This window comes from Saimiri boliviensis, chromosome 1 (assembly GCF_048565385.1).
Source record: "Saimiri boliviensis isolate mSaiBol1 chromosome 1, mSaiBol1.pri, whole genome shotgun sequence".
NCBI classification, from domain to species: domain Eukaryota; kingdom Metazoa; phylum Chordata; class Mammalia; order Primates; family Cebidae; genus Saimiri; species Saimiri boliviensis.
This window is the reverse complement of record NC_133449.1, coordinates 239,030,695-239,048,609: the sequence shown is the minus strand read 5'-3', so window position 1 is coordinate 239,048,609 and position 17,915 is coordinate 239,030,695. Positions and strand designations below refer to the sequence as shown.

Sequence of the window (17,915 nt, the reverse complement as noted above, 5' to 3'; positions counted from 1 at the left end):
AGGATTTTTCCATTTTGGGACTGAGATTTATTTGCCCATTAAGAGACTATTACATGCAGACTTTTAATTTATGTAATTAGTATATATGTGTACTAAAGTCTCAGGAAAGTTAAGCAAGAGAAAGCCCAGGGGGCCTGGCAGCCTTCAGGAACTAGAATGTAGTCATTCCAGAAGGCTGCCTCTCCCTCTAGAATGACACTTTGTTTGGACATGGCTGAGCCACAGTCTGGGGCCTGTGATGGCCACCTCAGTATCACAACAGAAGGCAACTCTCAGGAAAGATGCGGCACTCTTCCAGGACATCCAAGCCCTGACTCCTGCAATCCAACATCCTCGTTTTACTCTCTGTGTGGACATTACTACCAAAGAGGTCATAGAAGCTTCTTGATCTCATATCTCTACAGCAAAGGAAGGATCTCACCTGCTACCTAGACCAGAAACATTTTTCCCAGGGATGCTTAGAAGACTCAGAAGAGTTGCAGAATAAGTTCTGGAAAGAGTTCTGGAAGATGTAGGGGTTCTGAGAGACATGTACCTCTTCAACACAGGGCTGAAGATCTCATGGTAGGCCTCTCCATCATTCACCTGCTCTCCTCCCACTAGCCTACTATATGCCATCCCTAGGGCTCTGTAAGCCACAAACCAGGTTGAGGGACCAACCACAGGTCAAGAGAAGCTCCAGATCTGCAGCTAATAAATTGATTTAGGGAAGTCGAAGGGTTTTTACAATTGTTGATATACTCAAGGACAGTGATACCTATTATTAGTTCTGTTTCTTCCTCCTCCTCCTCTCCTCCTCCTTCTCCTCTTCTGCTTCTCCTCCTCCTTCTCCTTCTTCTCCTTCCTCTCCTCCTCCTCCTTCTCCTCTTCTGCTTCTCCTCCTCCTTCTCCTTCTTCTCCTTCCCCTCCTCCTCCTCCTCCTCCTTCTCCTCTTCTGCTTCTCCTCCTCCTTCTCCTTCTTCTCCTTCCCCTCCTCCTCCTCCTCCTTCTCCTCCTTCTCCTTCTCCTTCCCCTTCTCCATCTCCTCCTCTTCTTCCTCTTTATCCTCCTCCTTTTTATCCTTCTTCATGTCATCCCTGCACAGGGCCCATGTTAATCTTCTCAGTATTGTTCCAGTTTTAGTATATGTGCTTCTGAAGCAAATACTCCTTATCAATGGATATTTTTACCACTTTGGGGGCATTGTCAGTTCAAGTGCTTGTAAACAGGCAAGTGTTCAGTATAGTAGATACATTTCTTAGATAGTGGTGCCAGTTCAGTGATACGCTTCCTAAAAGTCACCAGAGATCTCTCTCACACATGGATACAGATATAACTTGAAGAACACTTTTCCTAAATCACCAATTTTCTCATATCGACATTCTTAGATATTGCATGATAGAGACCTTTCTCCAAGCCCTATGAATGAACAGAAATCTGGATTTTCCTGAGAGTTCAGCTCAGGATACAGCACTGCTTACCCAGACTCAGTGGCCCTGATCCAAAGAATACTCAGCTTTTGTTCCAATGGAACCTTTAACCCCCTTTCCTTGCCCTGGCCCACCACACACCAGGTCTAAGAGAAGAGGTAGATTGATTTCCTTAAGTGGAGCTGCTGAGAGACTCTAAGCCGTGCTTCAGCAAATGAAACCCTCCATCGGCCTGATGGCCATACCCACCTCAACAATCAGCGCCAGCCCAAGTTCCCCCTCTGGCCCATCCCATTTTGCCTAAGAAAGTAGGGTCACTTTCAGACTTTCCTTTTGATTTCATGTACCCCACCAAGCCTTTGTCTAGCCCACCATAGCTGATTATTCAGGCTGAGCATATATCCACGGGCCCAACCCAGGACTATACCCATCAGGAAGGCCTAACCCCATCCTAGGCCCTTGTGCTGGCTCATGGCCTCCAGCGTCTGTTGCACAATTTGGGCACCACAGGGAGCACATGACTGGCACCCACAAAGACAAAGATGGAAAATATGAGCTATCCATTTGGCAACAATGTTGGCATCTTCCTCGATTCATGCTGCCAAGCTCTGACCAGAAAGATCTTGGCCTGTTTACTGCCCGACACAGTCAGTCCAGACTCAGGGTGGCTCAGGTCATGGTGGTAGAGCCAGCTATCATGAGATTTATACATGCAAGAAAAAGACAGAGGAAGGGATCCAGACTCCATATCAGACACAAGCTAAAATAAATGCTAGGAAACCTCCATGAAATCAAAGAGGGAAGGTTTTTAAAATTTAGAAATTGGCTGTAAATAAACATAATATTCTGCTTTTCCTTTCTATTTGGTTTTCATAGGAGAGGCTGTGTTTGCTGTCAACATAAAGTGTATACAATCTTTTTCCCAGAATAAGGGGAGCAGGAAAATAGGAAAAGAATATCAAGTAACTGGAGGATAGTATGTATTATAATGGTGAAACAGCTGTGTCATTTGCTGCCTATAAAGTACTATTAATAATTTTTTTGCCCAAATAATTTCAAAAGTGCTTTAAAGAGAAGTCAGAAAGAAAAGCACTGGTGCATACATGGATCTCATCTTATCCTCCCCACAAATCTTTCAAGTTAAGTGTTATTTCTCCCAGCTTGCAAATGAGAAAACTGAGGCAGCCTCAAAAAGGCTAAAGGATTGCTCAAGATCACAAAACTAAAGAGACTGAGTTAGGAGAGGATTCCTGTCCATCAGACACCAAAGCTCACAACTGTCAAGGACTGTCATTAATTTAGACAACTGTCTTTTCCCTGAAGTGTATACTAAAAGAAGTTCACCAGCATTCCAAGACAATGTCATCAGGGAGACAGCATGGTCAGATTACTATTGAAGGAGTCCTTCCAGTCCATTTCCCAAAACTAAGAGTTGAAAGGTGAGTTTTGTAACTGGTTCGCTTTGAATAGATTATTTTAAGCTGCCTGGTCTGGTGATGCAATAAGCGGGGGAAGAAGCTTGGTTTGAAGATAGATTTCTGATATTCTGGGAAATGTTTCCACTTTAATAAGCTTTGATTCCCCAAGGAAATTCCTAAAGGCATTCAGTCACGACCCACTGGGCTGCCAGGTCTCTGTAAATACAGGCATACGTGCGCACACACACATACAGGAATAGATAATTTTGTAGTCACGACAGTGAATGCTGCTGACAGTCAGCAGGGAGGAAACTATTGGGAGGAAGATTCAGTATGAGTTTCTTCTTACAACTTGAATCCAGTGGTTGGGGGTTTACAGATTAAGTGAGATAGATTAAAGAGGAGAAAAGATGGCTGGGCACAGTGGCTCACACCTATAATCCCAGCACTTCGGGAGAGTGAGGCAGATGGATCACCTGAGGTCAGGAGTTCGAGAGCAGCCTGGCCAACACAGTGAAACCCCACCTCTACTAAAAATACAAAAAATTAGCTGGGAGTGGTGCTGCACACCTGTAATCCCAGCTACTCAAGAGGCTGAGGCAGGAGAATAGCTTGAACCCAGGAGGCAGAAGTTGCAGTGAGCCAAGATCATGCCACTGCATTCCAGCTTGGGTGACAAAAGCAAGACCCTGAAAAAAAAAAAAAAAAAAAAAAGGGAAAAAAGACATGATTTATTTATGCTTACAGGCAGGAATACTCAGTGATAAGTAACTCATCTATTAGCCAGAGGGAAAAAGGTTGTATACCAAACTTAACCAAGAAGTAGGGGGAGTGGTTAGGGAAAGTATGGAAAGTTCTAGTGGACTTTTAGATACTGTCTCCATGGCAGTTGAATTTGTAGGAAACTTCCTAGGAGGAGGGTTAGTGGCAGCTGTATTTTCTAGAGGCTCTAACTTAATCAGATAAGACAATTTCAGATAAGATTTATTTCCAAATCTTCTTTAGCTCCAACATTTTCATTTAAAAGTTATCTTTATATCACATCTAGGGGTCCAAGTGGATCCCCACATGTCCTTTATCTGAAACTATTCTGGACATTTCACCAAAAAAGAACAAAAAAAAAAGCTAGTTTTATTGCTGTGGAGAGTGATTTATGTTAGAAATAGTGAGATACGAGATCTGCAAAGGGACAGAAAGAACAAAGATTAAAGGTTGGAACCGAGTGGAATCAATTTCTGAGCACAGAAGGCAGCTAGTCCAGTCCAGTCCAGGTTTCTAGATGTTGAGTCTGAAGCCTCTTTAGTGGTGATGGTAGTGGGAATGTCACAATAATGGTTGTTTGCTGGAGCAGGGCATGGAAGACGCACATGCTCTAGTAAACCTTCTGGGTGCCACACGGCTGTGGTGGTGATCCGTCTCTTGAAGCTACATCAAATGGTCCAGCTTCAGCACCCAGAACTTCAGGAAACAGGCAGTGATAGCTCTCAGCGATAACAAGTCAGGAGAATGGGGGGAAAAGGAAAGTACTAATAATTGACAAAATGTGCAAGATGGCAGAATCCAGTTTAGAAAAGATGAAAAATAGCTCAAAGACAGTGAACAGAACTAGAGTCTGATAACCCACAAGGGGTTATAATTTTCCATTGAAACATAAAATTTTTCTCCACAGTCACCTCCATTTTTATTAAAGATAAAGTAAGATTATTCTTATTTACAAAATAAGCCTAGCCTCATTAAATATGTCCCGATTATTTAATAAGTGAAGCAAGTATGGTAATTGACCACAAAGGCCTTTTAAATTTTGCTTTGCTGGGACTTTTATGAGGAATCTCAGATTGGACTTTTAAAAGCCTTTCTTGGCCAGGAGGCCGAGCCAAGAACTTGTCATCAGAACTTTATCTGCAGTACCTATAGATCAGGGTGAATTCCTCTTCTCTTGAGGTGTCTACAACATTCCGAAGCTCCTGAGCCTGCCAGGAAGTGACCTTCATTACTCATCTGTGAGGCTGGGGACACTGTAAGCCAGTAGAAGGCCAGTTCTGCTAAGAGGGCTTTGTGAACACTGGCTCCATAAAGTCAACCTTAGTTCCTTAAAACTGCCTGGTCATGGTCGGGCACGGTGGCTCAAGCCTGTAATCTCAGCACTTTGGGAGGCCGAGGTGGGCATATCACGAGGTCAAGAGATTGAGACCATCCTGACCAACATGGTGAAACTCTGTCTCTACTAAAAATACAAAAATTAGCTGGACGTGGTGGCGTGTGCCTGTAGTCCCAGCTACTCAGGAGGCAGAGGCAGGAGAATTGCTTGAACCTGGGAGGCGGAGGTTGCAGTGAGTTGAGATTGTGTCACTGCACTCCAGCCTGGCACCTGGTGACAGAGTGAGACTGTGTTTAAAAAAAAAAAAAAGGCCTGGTCATGTCTGTTTCTATGCACATCATTCTCAAATGTGACATTTCGGTTAAAGCCTTGATGATATAACTAATTTCCTCAATTATGTCCTGTTACAAGGAGAATAGATACTTATGGAACTTATGCAAAAAACTGTATTGCCATAAAAATATGAAAATTCAGTATGAGTTTCTGAATTCTGTAGAAATTCGTTAAAGAGAAAAAGATAAATGTTTCATTCTTGTATATAAGATATAATCTACTAAATTATTGTTAATTATAAATAGGTTAAGAGAAAAGACAAAAGGATTCCTTACATCCAGAAAATGGAATACTAAAGAACCAGCAATGTTCCAAACAGAAATAAAACCCATAAAAATTATAATCAATCTTCATCAGTTCATTCAGTCCCAGGTAATTTATTTTTGTTCTGCTCAATCTTGAGTTAGCAGCTTTATGAACCCATCAGCGTCTCCACTAGAATTCTGGAAATTCTTACTCAGTCCAGTGGTATGATCTCAAAGTCATTCATGCAGAACCAGCAGAAGCCTTTACCTTAGATAACCAGTCATTTTTATGGGTCTCTGAGATAATCTTTTCTTTCATCATCTTTTGCTGAAGATGATGTACTGTGCCTTATAGCTTATTGTAAGAGCTTTCAGGAAAGCATCAGAATAAAACAATAACTCCCTGTGAATGAAAAAAGACTTAAAATGGCAACCAGCAATCCCATTACTGCATATATATCCAAAGGATTATAAGTTGTTCTATTATAAAGACACATGCGCACGTATGTTCATCGCAGCACTGTTTACAATAGCAAAGACTTGGAACCAACCCAAATGCCCATCGATGACAGACTGGACAGTGAAAATGTGGCACATATACACCATGGAATACTATGTAGCCATAAAAAATGATGAGTTCGTGTCCTTTGTAGGGGCATAGATGAACCTGGAAACCATCATTCTCAGCAAACTGACACAGGAACAGAAAATCAAACACCGCATGTTCTCACTCATAGGTGGGGGTTGAACAATGAGAACACATGGACACAGGGAGGGGAGCATCACACAATGGGGTCTGTTGGAGGGGACTACAGGAGGGACAGTAGTGGGTAGGGAGTTGGGGAGGGATAACATAGGGAGAAATGCCAGATATAGGCGATGGGGATGGAGGCAGCAAACCACATTGCCATGTATGTACTTATGCAACAATCCTGTATGTTCTTCACATGTACCCCAGAACCTAAAGTGCAATAATATATATATAATTATTTTAAAAAAGGAAAAGAAAAAGAAAAAAGACTTAAAATGGCAATGGCTAAAACTTTGATGAGAATTTATTATAAAAATAATGCAATTGACAAGGAAATTTGCTGGTTTTGATTACATAAAACATTTATGATAACTAGAATTATGACTCCTAACATTATATTAGGACATAAGGACAATGAGGGTTTTAACTCATATACTTTCTGAAGTACTTACGTTCGTAGCATTTACCCATACAAATCTAATATAGGGAGGTTAAGTATACCTTCTCATTTGATAATTCTTCCCTTTCCTAATGTCCTGATTTCTTTAAAGTATCAGCAAAGATCTTGAGATAAACAGGAGAGGCTTTGGGATTGATAAGAAATACAGGTGGGCTTCGGGTTATCTTTAGATCCCTGTTACCATCTTTGTAAAGACTTGATTCACAAGGTGAGGACAGTATTTGTAATTCTTCAAAGAATTAAGGACGAACATCTTAGTCTATTTTGTGTTGCTATAAAAGAATATTCAAGACTGTAACTGCCCAGTGTTTCCTTCTTGCCTGTTGCTCAGATAGAGCTGATTTATCAAGACAGGGGTATTACAAAGGAAAAAGGGTTAAATGCACACAGAGCCAACTAAATGGGAAACCTGAGTTTTATTACCCAGATCAATCTCCCCAAAAACTTGGAGACTAGGGTTTTTAAAGGATAATTTGATGAGTTAGGGACTAGTGAGTGAGGAGTGCTGATTGGTTGGTAAGATATGAAATCACAGGAGGATCCAAATGGGTTGTTCTTGCTGTCTTCTGTTTCTGGGTGGGATCGCAAAACTGGTGGAATCAGATTACCAGTCTGGGTGGCACCAGCTGGTCCATCAGAATGCAGGGTCTGAAAGGTATCTGGAACACTAATCTTAAGATTTACAATAGTTCTTTTAACCATAAGAGCAATTGGGGAGGTTAGGAATCTTGGCTGCATCCTATCCTGAACCATAATTTCGAATCTCATGGCTAATTTGCTAGTTTTAAGAAGGTAGTCTGCTCCCCAGGCAAGAAGAAGACTTGTTTCAGGAAAAAGCTGTTATCATCTTTGTTTCAAAGTTAATCTATAAACTAAATTCCTCCTATAGTTAGCTTGGTCTATGTCCAGGAATGAACAAAGGCAGTTTGGAAGTTAAAGGCAAGATACAGTCAGTTAGGTCAGATCTCTTTCACTGTCACAATTTTCTCACTGTTATAATTTTACAAAGGTGGTTTTATGACTGAGTAATTAACAATAAACAGAAAGGTTCTGTCACACAGTTCTGAAGGCTGGGAAGTCCAACATCAAGCTGCTGGCGTCTGACAAGGACCTTCTTGCTGCATTATCCCATGGTGAAAGGTGGAAAAGTAAGAGAGAGGACACGACGGAGTCATACTCATGCTTTTATAAGGAGACCAATACCACCCATAAGGGCCTGATCATCTCTTAAAGGTCCTAACTCTTAATATTGTTACAATGGTAATTCCATTTCAACATGAGTTGTGGAAGGAACAAACATTCATATCACAGAAGATCACCTCAAGAATAGCATTAAGGAACTGGCCTGCCTATCCAACTATAGTATTTCTAATTTGTTTCTTTATACTGGAGATAAGATTTCCAACTAAGGTGGAAACAAAGAGATTTTCAATGATCCAGAACTCTGGATTTAGAGCTCTGTGTCTTCCGAACGTTTTTATAAGTCATTCAACAAAGACTTCAGGATGTAATCCTTTCCTCTGAGTACATTGCTCCACTTTAGCCCAATTAACCTTCAGAGTGGGAGGGAAGAGAGATTCCCAACAGGCCCTAAATGTTAGCCTCCAACTGAGCCATTTGCAGGAGGAAGGTGATGGTGCAGGGGAGGGGGAGAGTTTATGCTGAGTGTAAATTTCCATTTTTATTCTAGATCTGATTTCTGTTTTTTTGTTTTGCTGAGGGAGTCTTTTAGGCTAGCTGTGATACTTTTATTTTTAATGTCCTTTCATTCTGATCCTCCCATATTGGTAATAGGACATTTGTTTAGGATGAGAGCTTTCTGAAAATCCTCTCAAATATAAAAGTTGTTTCAAATCAAAGGATCTGCTGTCTGGACATTGATGATTTAGCATCTCCAAAGGTATACTTTTTCCAAAATGTAACTCAGAATGAATAAACCTATTTTATGTCTTAATCATGGACACAAGAAACACCCCCGTTGAGGGTACAGATGCAGCTCCCATGATCCCAAAATCATTTCCAAAGACAGCCAAAGAGAACGAAAGCCAAGATCGCCATTTCTATAGGCAGTAAAAATGATATATGTGAAAACTCCTTTCTCTACTTGGCCATAACATGGAACCTACGAATCCATGACTCTGGGCAGGTCATACTGAGATGGGACTTCTCTCTACCAGCAAGGCAAGAGGAAAGAGAAAATAAGGGCTTTTATGGGCTGAGACCCTTGATTTATACTTAGACAAACCCCCTTAGCATTGGAACAGTCAGCACGATTCCAGCTGAAAATGGGATGCCCAGGATACCCAAATTTCTCTCCAGCCAACTACAAATCCTTGAGCCCCAACCTGACAATTGGCCACTTCTGCGCACAGACCGGACAATCTGCACCCCACAACATGTGGAAAGCCAGAGAGTGAACACTCTGACTCAATCCAAGCCAAACTATCAAGACACAAAATGAGACAGAAAGGACACAATAGCTGTCCCTGTGAAGGAAAAGAACTATTTTTAAAAGTATTCAAACCAAGTCACAATACAGTAAAAATAAGTTCCTAGTGTTTTCTCCTGCTGATCTAAATCTTGGAAAGAAAAGACAAAAAGATGCTCTTACCATCCTCACTTGACGGGATTCTGAGCAAAGATCTTGGAATATGGCTGCTAAGAAATTGATCTTTGTCAGCATAGTCAGAGATCCTGAAATCTTAGCTGCAGTTTCTGAAGGAGCAGAGAATCTCAACCATCCCATCCTGGTCACCAAAACTATTGGGAGAAACCTCATCCAATTTAGGTCCAGTGGTTGGAGGCCCATAAATTAACTAACAACAGACAGATTAACTGGAGAAAAGACAGGTGATTTACACATACACAGGAGTTCTCAGAGATAAGAACTCACTCAGTAGCCTGAGATTAAAGGAATCATATACTAAACTTAACAAAGAGGAGAGGGGTTAGGGCTTCAGTGAGAAGGTATGGAAGGTTGTGTTGAGGTTTTTGATGCTAATGCCAGTGGGCATTCTGTCTCTCTGGTGAGTGAATTCCAGAAACTCCCTCAGACGGGGGTCAATGGCAGCTGTATTTTCTGGAGGCCTTGCTTAGTAAGGTAAGTGAAGTTGAGATAAGATTTCTTTCTGTATCTTTTTTAGCTCTAATGTTCTCACTTTAAAAATCTTTATGCCAATTCTGGGGATCGGAATGAATCCCCCCAGGACCCAAGACATGAACTTTTAAAAAGGAAAACTTCCTAACTCCTTTCTAGGGCAAATTTTGAGATAGACAATATTTCTGTGACATGCTTGAGAGCTTCAGGAAGGCTCAGTGAAGTTCCTGGTGACAGAGACATCACTGCCTAATACAAATGCACTGTGGGGTTATGGATAAGGTCTGCCCAGGATGACATCATCCTGGGCCTCGTTCCAGCACTGTAAGCTGTGGCTTCTGTGCCCAGAGTGAGGACTGCTGTTTCACTTCGTTAAGTTCTCAAGATACAGAGCCTGCTACTTACCTTCAGAAAATCATTGCACAATATTTCAAGAGTGAAGTAATATCAGGTTTCTTTTTTCTTTTTACTTTTGCCTTTTACTCATCACAAACAGGAAAAAAAGTGGACCATTTATGTTTTTGTGTCACAAATTGATCTTATAACTCCAAACACTGACTTCCAGGGAAATTCTGTTACCAGTGGAAATATCTAGAAGAAAAGGTGAAAGTCAAAGCGCTAACTTCAAGAGGCAGTATTTTTAAATCTATATTACTTTATAAGTAATATGAATTAGTCCTATTTGTCTATAAGGAAAACATGCTTCTTGTTCAGTAAAGTCATCTTCACAACTTCAGGAACTCTGCCATTATTGAGATAGTTAAGATCATCTTCTAAAAAAATCGTTGACTCAGGTTCATCATTTCAAACAACTGACACACAATACAAAATGTAGAAATTAAAGATAACTTGGCTGGGTGTGGTGGCTGACACCGGCAATCCCAGCTACTCGGGAGGCTGAGCTGGGAGGATCACCTGATGCCTGGGAGGTCAAGGCTGCAGTGAGCCATGATTGTGCCACTGCATTCCAGCCTGGGCAACAGAGCAAGACCATGTCTAAAAAAAGAAAATAACTGAGCCACCAAGTGATCTTATCTTAGGAGACAGAAAACCCCATAAGAAGAAGGGTAGGTAAATGTCCGCAGTCTAGCCTCTGGGAATGAAATTTCTTAAGGATGGGCTTCATGGATTTGGGGCTCGTGAACCTGCAAGAATACTGGCAATCAAGAGAGTAAGAACATAACCAGAAGAGTTCAGATCTGGGGAAGCTTCTACATAGCACTAACTGAGATACTGCTAATTAGTGGCTCTCCAAAATGTTATTAAAACAATCTGATGATACGGGATAGTCTTTATTGGGAGAGGAAGCTGTCCTGTGCATTATCGGATGTTTAGCAGCATTCCTGACTCCTACCCTTTAGATGCCAGCAGCAGCCCCAGTCATGACAACCAGAAATGTTGCCAGAAGTGGCCAAATATCCCCTAAGAGGCAAAATAATCCCCTGATGCCTTAAAGGTAATGGAGGACACTATTGACAGAGTCTCAATAGAGTCTCAAGGTAGGGGTAGGGGATGGAGCAAAGTTGGGAATATTTTTGAGATTGTGAAGTCTGTTTGTTTGTTTGTTTGTTTTTCTAATGTGTATCTTTCAGTGTGGGAGCCAGGATGTTCTGGTTAGGGTTGAGTGAGGACCATAACATAATCACTTAGACTTGGTGGACACAACAAGGTAAAGATTTTGAGAATAAAAACTCAAAAATGCTCAAATTTTAATATTTTCTTTTGATGTTTTCTATTGATGAGTTGATGCATTTTTGGGGAAGTTCCTGGAATGAATGATACAGTTATTTTTAACTGTTATCTTCTGAGGAAGGGTATTCTGGAACAGTAAAGTTTTGCTGATGAAGACTGTGGAATAGTAAAGTCATGTTAACATAGATTGTGTGGATATAAATAGTTTCAGATTTCAGTGTATTCCTTAAGTTCCTTGATTTTTTGTCTCTGCCCTTTTGCCCATTATTACCACATCCAGAAAAGCCAATAAAATACAAAAGAGATGAAAGAGGTGGCAGGAAGGAGGAGGGGCACAGTGTTGCTGCTGGGCTCCATGCTGGCTTCACCACACTAAGTCTTGCATGACCTGGGCGAGCAACATACTTTCTCCAGACCTCAGCCCCTCTCTTAATATATGGAGGTTAATAATCGTGTCTCCTTCATCAGGTTGTGGTAGAGTATGAATGAAATAATACATGTCCAGTGCCCTAGACATACTATGGACTTAGTGGGTATAAATCAACTGGGTAAAACTAGGAAAAAGTGCCATCACAATGGTGCTTCTGTGCTTAGATCAACATGCCTTGACTGGGTTTAAAAGGAAGCAGAAGTGTTCTCTCTACACCCCAGAAATATTGTGTAGGGAGAGGTGGCTAACTTTCTTCAATCCTTCCATCCGTATTCTTAACTGAGCATGCTCTCGGATCACCACTAAAATGCATGGGGGAATTTAGGCTGTAATTTAGTAGTGCCACTGCTTATAAAAGTAGAGGAACAATGAGAACACACCATGGCACTAGCTTGGAGTAGGTTAAAAACTACTTTTCTGAAGCTTATCCACTAGAATGTTTATCTAAGCTATTTTTCATGGGACGTTTTAAAGACAATACATTCCTTTAATAGCCATGACCTTGAATTCATTACATTGTGGAATTCTACTGCTTACTCTCTCTTAATTCTGAAAACTGGCCATATTCTTCAAGTGGGAGACTCACTTGTACAGTGCCAGGTGCTGATCTAGGCACTTCATATGAATTTTCTCCTTTAGTCCTCAGTCTGTGAGGCAAATACTGTGATGAGAAATCCGATACTCAGAGTCAAGTAATATAGTGAGGAGACCCAGCTGACACATGAGTGGAGACAGAATTTAAGCCTTGTCTAGTGGACTCCAAAGTTGATGATTCTACTATGGCATGTTACCACCTACACATCTGTTTCTCAAAATGACAACAAACAGAAAAACCCAAAGATAACACATCAAACATCTAGTCATGGTTTTACAGAGCGTGGGTCCATGTGCAGTATTTGAACAGATAAACTGGTTTCTAGTATGTTGGCAAGGAAAGGGCAATCCTGCAAAGTGGATAGATCTAATCTGATCACAAGAGGACTGAAATAACCAGACACTAGCCTCAGGGAGCCACATTGCTTGTCTAATTTTAACCAGTGAATGAAGTAGATCCAATCCATTGGTTGACACTTAACTGCTGTTGATGGGGTTGTGAGGAAGAAAAAGAAGTCCATCCCCAACTCTTGTACACCATCCTGTCCCCCAGGGCAATTTGAGGGCTGTGTAAATTTGGCAAAAGATGTTTACTCAGCAAAGGTTATCAACAAAATGGTTATGGGTTAGGGGAATTTCACTGAATAATCCTGTGGATATGAGTGACATTGGAATTAATTGTTTCCTAGGAAAGTGTCTTGAAGAGAAGGTTTCCTGGGATGGTCTACTTGTTTTATGGTGATGGTGACCTTTTTATTATTTTTAGAGGTGATTCATTAAAAGAACAACTAACTGCAATTCAACTTCTAGGCCACTGTAAGTTTTTTGGGTTTTGTTTTTGTTTTTTAACATGAATCAGAGTTCTTTCTTCCATCTCAGCTCTGTGCAAATGCCAGCTGTGTGACTCTGTGCAAGTCCCCTAATCTCACTGGGGCTCAGTTTCTTCTCTGTAGAGAGGGATCCACCACGTGATCCCTGAGGTTCCTTCTTGCTCTTAAGTCAAACCGATTCAGATGTTGTTAACTGACTAGTGCCCTCTACAGGCAACTTCCTCCACCATGTAAGAATCCAGGAAGAGGATATTAGCAAAATTCTCTTGATATATTAAATGCTGTGATTTAGTATGCAATATAATATTTTGTTATATAATAAACCACACTGTGAAGCAAATAAAAATATTAGATTTTGCCTAGATCTAATTTTACAGATAAAGCATATCAGGACCACCATGGCTGGGAATTTTTCCAATTCCTTTGGGATAAGGCTGGGGCTTGGTAACAGATCCTTGATATTCAGCTTAATAGTGTCCAGTCATGACCTTTCTAGTCTTCCATGGTTTTCTTTAAAACTCTCTTTCCTTCACTTCTCAGATAACATTGAAACTCAGCATTTTCCAAATTTTCTACGTATGAGCCTTAACAGTTGATGAACTGCGGATTTTTCTACTAGAGTGGGAAATGGCTGCTTAGAAGTTGCCTGGTGATTATGTGAGCACTTCCTGTAAGGGTTACTTTATTGTAACCTCTTCTGCTGCTGATGGGAAGGTCCTTTACTGACATTGCCAGTGGAAAATGTATGCATGCTCAATATCTGATTGATTCACTTTTAGTTCAAGGACTGAGAAAATTTTTAATCCTTCATGCGGAGATCTACTCAGAAGTTGGGACACACTATTCTTTCTAAGGTGGAGAACATAGAAAAAAAAATGTCCTGGACAGCTTTCAGTAAAAATCTGGGTCTGCTTAAGCCTACTTTAAAATTTTCTAAAATGAGTTCATGTTTTAATTTTTATTATTTTAAAAGCAGCATTTGTGCCTTGTCGAAAGTTATACATTCAGATAAAGAAAAATAAGAAAATGATAGCACCATATTCCTACCACCCCTAGATTACCACTGTTAACACCTGTGTGTATATCCTTAAAGCTTTTTCTATGCGTGTATAAATATACATATACATATTTTTACCAAAATGAGATCATGTTGTACATGCTGCTTGTAACCTGCTTTTTTTAGTTAATGATCTCCATCTTTTCTTGCCAATAAATTTTCATCTTATCTAAAACCCAGTCTGTATTCAAATTCCTCCTGCTCGTCCCCAAAAATGTCCTTTCCAGTTGGTTTGTCCAAACCAAACTCAAACCTAGGGCCTTGCATTGCATCTAGTATTATATCCCTGAAAGCTCTTCAGTCCAGCATGGCTTCTTCCCTCCTTTTATTATTCTTTTCATAAAATTCCTTGCTGAAAAAAACAGGGAAGCTTTCTTTTTTTTTTCTTTCAGATTTTATTCTTTACATAAACCAGATTTTTTTTTTAATTGCCCAACTTTTTGCCGTATCTTCACCTGCAAGAGATACTGCCTTAATGGTATAACAGATGGTCAACTGCTGAAATGTAAAGCTTCTCATCTAAAATGAAATCTGTAAACCTGCTCAAAAGCCTGTAAAACATCTCTATTTTTCTTTAAGTTTCCCCTCTGCCTGTCCTTCCAGCCAGGAACAAAGGAAAATCAGTCAGAACTTACATCCAGCCCTGTGATAAGCTGTAGTGGTGAACCAAACTACCATAGTCCCTGTCCTCATGGAGCTTATAGTCTAGGGAGGGAATCTGATCTCCAGTTAATCATTAACATTAAAGGCTTAATTAGGTGATGACAAAGACAAATGATGAAAAACAAAGGATAGGATATAAAGTGTCCAGGTGTGAGAGGTGGCTCAGGGAAAAAGGGGTCTTGTTTGGTATATTACAGTAGCCTTCTCCAGAGAAATGGCATTGAAATTGGAATTGGTTAAGAAGAGAGGAAGGAGAAGGCTGTTTCAGGCAGTGGGACCAGCATTTGCCAAGGTGCTGAGGTTTAGGAGTAGTTTCTAGCATGGCTGGGATAAAAGGAATTAGGAGGAAAACGGAATTCGATAAAGCTGGGAAGGAAGGCATGAGGCAACTTGTTCAGAGCCTATAGGCCATGTGAACAATTTTGGACTGGATTTTGTGGGTAAGAGGGAATGATGAAGAGCTTTGAGATTTGTATTTTACCAAGATCAGGCTGACTACTGGATAAAGAGTATGCATTAGTTCGTTTTCACACTGCTGATAAAGACACACTAGAGACTGGGTAATTTACAAAAAAAAAAAAAAAAAAAAAAAAAAAAAAAGAGGTAATTATACTCATAGTTCCATGTGACTAGGGAAGCCTCATGATCATGGCAGAAGGCAAGGAGGAGTAAGTCATGTCTTACATGGATGGCACTAGGCAGAGAGAGAGAGCTTGTGCAGTGGAACCCCTCTTTTTAAAACCATCACATCAAATGAAACTTATTCACTATCACAAGAAGAGCACAGGAAAGACCTGCCCCCATGATTCAGTTACCTCCCACTGGGTCCCTCCCACTACAAATGGGAATTCAAGATGAGATTTGGGTAGGGACACAGCCAAACCATATCAGAGGCCATGAAAGGGGCAGGGCTGGGTACAAGGAACCAGTTAGAAGGCCATTGTGGTTGAGCAGCTGAGAGATGATAGCTTGGCCTAAAGTAATGGCTGGAATGGATTGAAGAGGGGTGATTTGAGAGATATTCAGTAAATTGGCAAGGGGAACCAAAAAGACTTGGGGACTGATTGGATGAGGAGAAGTTAGGGAAAGGTAAAGGAAGGAGAGAAGCTAAGAATGATATATCTGTCAGCGCTGTTTCTGTACAGGTGATTGTAACCCCACTCAAACTGGCTTAAGAAAATGCATTGATTCCAGTGAAGGAAAAGTCCTGAGGGTAGATAAGATACTTCATATATGGCTGGATCCAGGAGTTCAGATGATGTCTTCAAGAGTAGTTCTCTTTCCAATTCATTATCTGCTGTATTGGCTTCACTCTCTCTGGAAAACTCTTTCCTTGTGGTGGAAAAATAGCTGTTGGCAGCTTTAGGTTCACATCCTCAGAGGTTAGCAACTCCAGAAGAAGGCAACCACTCAATATTTTTAGGAAACTTCCTAGAATGGAGGCTTATTGGCTAGTCCTGGGTAACATGTTTACCCACGGAGCTAAAAGGTAGGATTAATCTCACTGGAGTAAATACACTGTGAGCAGGAAAGGAAATTTAAAAAACTATTCCCAGTACAAAGGCAAATGGGTGCGAAGTAGGCAAGAATGACAATACTAATAAGGAGTCCAGGTAACTCTGAGGATTTTTATGTTTGTTTTTTTGTTTTTTGTTTTTTGTTTTATTGTTGTTGTTGTTGTTTTTGAGTTGGAGTCTTGTTCTTGCTGCTCAGCCTGGAGTGCAGTGGAGCGATCTCAGCTCACCACAACCTTCGCCTCCTGGGTTCAAGTGATACTCCTGCCTCAGCCTCTAGAGTAGCTGGGATTACAGGCATGCACCACCATGCCCAGCCAATTTTTGTATTTTTAGTACAGACAGGGTTTCTTCATGTTGATCAGGTTGGTCTTGAACTCTGGACCTCAGGTGATCTGCCCACCTCGGCCTCCCAAAGTGCTGGAATTACAGGCATGAGCCACCATGCCTGGCCAGCTCCGCAGATTTTTATAGGCACAACTGAGTGGATGGCAGAGGGATGGAGTGGGGAGGGTGCATTCACCAAAGGAAGAGTAGAGTGTTGGGGAAAGATCACAAGGTCAGGTCTGCATGTGTTCGTTTTGGGTCCTGTTATCCCATGGGGATATCAGCTGGGCAGATAGATCCAGGGGTCTGATACTCAATGGAAAGTTCTTGGTAGTAGTTCAAGGTTCCGGAGTTATAAGTGCACAGGATATGGACAGGATCATCTGAGGAGGGTGTCAGATGAGAAGAGAAATTTAATATCTGGGTAGGGGAAGAGGGAGAGGCTTCAGAAGCGAGCATAAAAGAAGGTCCGGTCAGCTAGTTAGAAGGAAACATAGTGGGAATGGCGTGGTCAAAGCCAAGCATCTGTCCTGACAGTGAGTGTGGAATGATTAACTATATGCCATGCCTCTGAGAGAGAAAATCAGATGCAGAAATGTTCCTCGAATGTAGCAACGTTGAGATGGTTGGTGACCTTAGCCAGGGGAGCAGGTGTCCTTAGAGCATTGGGGAAGGAAGCCAGGTTTGGTAGGCGGCGGAACGGCGAATGAGAATTGAAAATATGACAAAGATTAGAAATTTGCTATAAAGAAATGGAGATAGACAAAAGAATGGCAAAAGTAGGCAGATGGGGATCTAGGAGGGGTTTTTGTTTTATTTTTTAAAAGAAACACTTGAACTTATTGATAGTAAAGTTGGAAACTCACAAGTTAAAAGACAAAAGATGAGATTCACAGCACAGGTGGTTGGAGAGACGTTGGAACTGAGAGGGACCACGTCCTGCACCGTAACTGGAAGCGAAAGGATGAATACAAAAGCAGGAAGGTGTGTACAGATC

General features: G+C 41.1%; 1 long non-coding RNA gene and 1 other non-coding gene across 3 annotated transcripts in view; both read right to left on the bottom strand.

Moving 5' to 3' along the window:
* Window positions 1–17,915, bottom strand: part of LOC141581078 (uncharacterized) — a 675,731-nt gene that overhangs the window by 104,962 nt on the left and 552,854 nt on the right. The gene's annotated exons all lie outside the window — the stretch shown is intronic.
* On the bottom strand, window positions 1,040–1,142 carry LOC120365697 (U6 spliceosomal RNA). Its single transcript, XR_005580578.1, has one exon. It is a non-coding gene; the product is annotated as a U6 spliceosomal RNA (small nuclear RNA).